The sequence below is a fragment of the Syngnathoides biaculeatus genome, chromosome 6 (genome assembly GCF_019802595.1).
Source record: "Syngnathoides biaculeatus isolate LvHL_M chromosome 6, ASM1980259v1, whole genome shotgun sequence".
Lineage (NCBI taxonomy): Eukaryota > Metazoa > Chordata > Actinopteri > Syngnathiformes > Syngnathidae > Syngnathoides > Syngnathoides biaculeatus.
The window spans coordinates 13,590,420-13,596,248 of NC_084645.1; the positions used below are offsets into that span (position 1 = coordinate 13,590,420).

Here is a 5,829-nt window from a genome sequence, read left to right on the forward strand (position 1 = left end):
TCCAGCACTGCTGCGACAAGAAAATGGATGGATGGATGTAGATTTTGTTGTATTTTTATTTGCTTTTATTGTGTTTTGTTTTCCTCTGCCATTGCAAATGAGAATTTGTTATTAGTTGACTTACTTACATAAATAAAGGTTTAAAAAAACCTGCTAAAACATTTGAAAAAAATACTTTAAAGATTGATGATGTTGCAAAGTAGCATCTTAATTCCACTACCATGCCAAGTAAGCATTGTAAAAAAATCTGAATCAAAAAGTAGACTTTTGGCCTCCAGATTATTACCACGATTGAAATCACGATTGACTGAGATATGAGGTCAAATGACGCCGGGGGGGACTGCTGTGACATGAATGAACACAAACCAGGAAGCATGAAAGACCAACAATAGATTCAGAGAAACAAGATATTTCCTGGCAGTGGCATAATCTAAGAGGATTACTTTTATACTTAAAGTGCCTCGGACATATACGGCATGATTTTTAGTATGTTTTTAATGCAAAAAAGGCAGCCAGAAAGAACCCATCAGTTTTTTCACGAGGGGGCGTTGGAAAAATCTGAAAATCTTTGTTGTTTGTCTCCCATAGCAGGTGGCACAGCGTTTTCTCAATGGTGACTGTCCCAGTGTGACAGCTGTAAATGATGTAGCAGGCAATATGGCTACCACTTGGATGTCGAGTGAAGACTTCCGCAACTTTGCGCATGAATGACACGCTCTGTAGTTTTCATAACATTATCTATTTTAAAATGTATATAGGTATGTCGGAGCAATTCAGAGGCTGTACATATACTTTTACAAGAGTCAGAGTAATTTTCCACCTGGTTACCCCATCAAAGATGTACTGGGATGAAAGGAGCAAAACATCAGCTATAAAATGATGACACTGGCACTCGTGGTTAGGAAAGTGTTAGCTGGCACTGGAGTACTGAAAACACCTGTGCACAAAGGCACTGGCAGAGGTGCGTCAGGCAGGAAAAAAAAAACAACAACAGGAAGACCACCAAACCTGTATTTCAAGTATGTGCAGGCCATGAAACCACAAAACAGTGTGGGCTTGATGATGCTTGAGTTATTTGCTACTCTTGTTGAGAAACCACTAACTGAGTTCCATGGCAAAGGTCTAAACTGGTAAAGCCAGACTGTAGTTTTGGGAAATGCTGGAGCACACAAATATGGTATGTTAAGCGTCCATGATTAATGTAATTAAATCTCCAGTAATTCACATGCGTTGGACCTTGCGAAACAAACATGAACCCAAACTGGTTGTAATTTTCCAAAACAACTGCAGAAGGAACGAATTAACTGAAATAACTGTCCCATTTTCATTGAAACTCATTTTGTACTTGAAATACTTAATGGAGAAGAGGGTTAGTAGTATTCATAAGATATACATATACATACGATACAGTTATGAAGTTGAGGAGATTGAATTGCATTGTGCTTGTAATATTTCTGCACGAGGAAATGTTTTACGGCCTGCACGTTTATTATAGGCATCATGTAACACACGATATACTTTAATTGTGTAAATACCGTAGGCAGTTCTCAATTTATAGCCTTGATGAGAGTTGCTCACTAAGTAGTGATCATCACAGCGAAGAATGTAATAAAATAATATTCATAATGTAAATAAGGCACACCTTACGATCCGTTTTTACCTCGAATATGATGCAAAATTTATGATTAAATTTTATAGTAAACTAAGCACCTTTTACGTTAAAGCAATTTCCGTTTGTTCCCAGCAGGTGGAAGTAGGGAGATGCGGTTAACGGGACATAGACATAAAATACAGATACATTTCACCTAAGGTACTAAATCAGTCGTCTATCATGCCACCATATTGGATGTGTCAAAAGTGGAGTACAGTAATGTAAAACTGCCTCATTTAATGGAGTTTTTACTTTACATTGTACCAATATTTTTAGATTCAAAGCCAGATATCATGAGAATAATAATGAACAATAACATTGTGAATATATTAGATTGTGGTGTCTACATAATTCACCTGCGGGACTTCGAGTTGGGTAGTGGGGTTCCGCACGGACTGTTATTGTTGTTCCACTTCCAGTGTTAAGGTGTTATTAGAGTTCCCGCCGTAATGGGTTCACTCCGTTAATGTCTACATTAAAACGAGGCTTGCTCCTGTGTTCAGCACTCCGCCTCCGACTCCTTTTCTTTGGCGCTACAAGATCATTGCAACACACAATTTTGCTGATAGTTATCCCACATGTGGCTCATGCTGAAGACATTGCCGCAGTGGAAACAGCCTCCATACAAAGTCGTTCCTACTTAACTTAATTGCCCTAAAGTATACAGTTCTCTGACTGTTGATACTTGCGTACTAACTTAAAAATAAATAAATGGCTGAGAAAGCACCGATCTAAAGGGAAGGGTTTTTCTGCTCGGAACCCCCTGCCGCCACCCCACATTACAGAAATCAAGACAACGAGGAGGCTAGCTCGTGTGAGGATTGATGTGGAGAGAACCATTAAGCGTGTTAACAATTTTAAGATTCTAAGTACAACTATGAGAATTAACTTTATAGTGTCTCAGTTTGACAATATTATGACAATATGCTGTGCTCTTTCAAATTTACATCCTAAATTGCTTTAATGACTTACCGCAAAAGGAGAGGGTATGTATTAATCTGAATTTCCTTTCAAACTTTCCCATAATTAAGGTTTGAGGAAAATCTATGGCATGCACTTAAAGTTGAGGAGAAATAATGTGTTGTTCATATTACTCAACCACATCAAACTTTGCAGCCCTCATTGTTTGATGCTTCATAGTAACAGCTGACATTTGTCTTTGTTATGATTTGCACAACTTCCATAAAAAGTGCATGTATTTTGACAAAACCTTATGAGAAATGACATATAAAGGAATAATACATCATTGCTATCCTAATATTTTAATGTTTAACAGATCCGTTTGATATGTCTGTACACAACAGATTCAATTACATACCTTAATGATAAAATAGGTACATTTTTATTGTCCATTACTGCAAATGAAAACAGAAAACAATAATTTTCTTTGTGTAATGGCAAGTACGCAACACTGGCTATCCCATCACACAACTTGGACAAAACCAAGATCCTTTTGGCTTTCTTCTAATGTATACACACTCATAGTGAAACCTGGTGTATGGACAATAAGCACCATCACACATGATCATACGTCCATGCTCCTCCTCCTGACAGAAGCACCACACATTTTCCACTAACTCCTTGTCAGGAATAATGTCTCTATGTTCTGGTCTGCTGTTCTCAAGTTTTCTAGATACAACTTCAGGAAGGACATGGTCAAAGAAAAATGTATCACATTTTGACAAAAGAATTGATGTAAATGTATCATCTCATAGAATTCTTACAATTGCCATGTCTAAGTTTGTATAAACCACAAGATCACAGTAAGATACTTTCTGGATATACATTTGAAATTGCACTTGTGTATATTATCTGTGTCCTTTTTTCAAGTCCTTGTCGAGACAAAATAAATTGTCTTTTGAAGCATGACCTACATTACTATCCCTGTGTTTGTAGGGACATTTCACCTCCACACATCCTTTCCCACTACATGTACATGAAACAATTCCATCACATGAAACTGCCATGTAGGGTCTGGTTTGACAGATTAACAATCCAATTGTTGTGCAATCAAAATTGAAATGACTCTTGGCCGCTTGTTTAGAATAAAGATTTCTTGCACGTGCCTCGTTATCTGTGCCCCATGCCACTGCAGCCTTCTTTGAAATATCCCAACTCTTGTATCCCATTACCTTCACAATATTATTCTTTGGGTAAACTGTTGCCTTCATGACAAAGATGTCATGAGCCTTAGTTCCTCTTATTCGACCTTTCCTGTATTCGTACCAAATGGGGCTTACAGCTGGATGTTTTGTCACATTTTCAAGGTTAATAATTTGTTCCTCAGTGCATTTGTAAGAACTCCACTGTTTCTCATAAACAGATTTGATGTTATCCTCTGTGATATCTTCCTCAGATATCAGACTTGTGATGGTTGGTGGGAAGGACCTTGTTTCTTCTTCTTCCTCTCCTGCGTCTCTTTCTTCCTCATCCAGTGAAGGAATGGTTTTGAAGAAAACTGCATCAGGGCAAACATCTCTTAGTGATTGGAGGGTATTCCTGTCTGGTAGCAGAGCTTTCCCTGTTGCTGATGTCGTTGAAATATCAGTCTTTTGACTTCTCATGATATCAACGTCATTGGTATTGGATTGAGCTGAAATCAAATCAAATCATTGTGAAACACAGATAACAGGTTCAAATAACACAGCATTCATACAACGACATAATTTAGAAATATTTCCTGTTATAGTGAAATACATTAAGTTGACATTGATACCTCTTCTCTGTATGATGCATTCCACTTGAAAGCTTCACTTGTGCATGCTGTTGATGTAAGACTAGCACGGACAGCTGCATCAACCTTGAACAAGAGCGCTGCAACATGACTGCATACATCACCTAGACTGGAATGATAAAATGGAAAAAGTCAACGGTGTTAAATCACACAGAGAAAAAAAAGGGATATTCAAATTGATTCATGTAAAAAAAAAATAATAATAATAAAAAAAAATAAAAATACAAGACCTTGTCAAAGATACAATGAGGTATGAATCCAACATTTCAATTAAAACAATTTTTACATCATAAAGTTTTTGTGTCCCTGCCAGATGAGGGGCATTGCAGATGGTATCCTGAAATAACGTCATCAATCCACATTTCTAACATATTTTGGATTTTTCGTCTAATAAATGTATACACAGTCAAAAACAAATTTAAATAAACCATCTTACACTGCCATACATGTACAGTGTGCAAAGTAAACAGTCCCCTCAGATTTGTTTAAGCACGTCCATGGTTGATGAGGTTTGTCCCGAAGTCGCTGAGAAGGGTGACCTTTGTCTTAAAAAAAAACAATGCGGCAACTGCTCTACGTTGAAACATAACACGGGATGCACGTGTCCACTTTTTACGTATTCATCGGCTTTGAGGGACTTGTATGCCTTCAAACTATTGTGAGTGAACTGTCCGGACGTATCGACGAGGTAGAAATATATCGGTGAAAGTAATGTCCGGCCACAAAGACGGATCGCGAACCCATCCATTCTTCAAATTGTAAGGATCGGGTAAGATACATGTATCGTCAGGATATCCCAGCTTCTCAAAGTACCGCTTTCGGACTTCAAACTGTAGCTTTCGTGCATAATCGGAGCATTGTTGAGATTTTCTGATACAGTAATTCACTTTGTTGACACTCCCCATTGTTGCTTTTGCCTACCAGTGAGAAAAATCACGTGGTTCATGACATCACTTCTATAAACGACAAGCATCTTCTGTATGTGGTGTCCAAGCCAATACCAGCCATAGCGCCGCCTCTGACTTGGGGAAGAACTGCAGCACATTATCATACTGCACTCTTGGGTTGCACTCGAGTATAGAGGCAAACAACGAGTGGGAGAGCCGCAATGACACCGGATGTGCGAATATAAAGATACCTCCATCCATCCATCCATCCATCCATTGTCTACCGCATTTCCGTGTCGGTTCACGGGGGAAGTAGCTTCAGCAGGGATACCCAGACTTCCCTTTCCCCAGCCACTTCTTCCAGCTCTTCCGGAGGGATCCCTTGGCGTTCCCTAGCCAGCCGAGAAACATAGTGTCTCCAGCATGTCCTGGGTCGTCCTCGGGGTCTCTTTCCAGTGGGACATGCCCGGAACACCTATAAAGATACCATAAATGGGAATTTCAGTGCTTCGTATGAACAATGTATCCAATAGGTCATGTAATACGTACTCTATTTT

At 38.8% G+C, this 5,829-nt stretch overlaps 1 long non-coding RNA gene across 2 annotated transcripts; it reads right to left on the reverse strand.

The window, feature by feature from the left end:
* Positions 1-2,904: 2,904 nt before the first annotated feature.
* On the reverse strand, positions 2,905-5,437 carry LOC133502173 (uncharacterized). Of its 2 annotated transcripts, none has more exons than XR_009795384.1 (3): positions 4,616-5,437; positions 4,368-4,494; positions 2,905-4,244 (listed from the first exon to the last, which is right to left on the reverse strand). It is a non-coding gene; the product is annotated as an uncharacterized LOC133502173 (long non-coding RNA). The 2 variants fall into 2 exon arrangements; XR_009795383.1 differs by having other exon boundaries at positions 4,822-5,425.
* Positions 5,438-5,829: the final 392 nt, after the last annotated feature.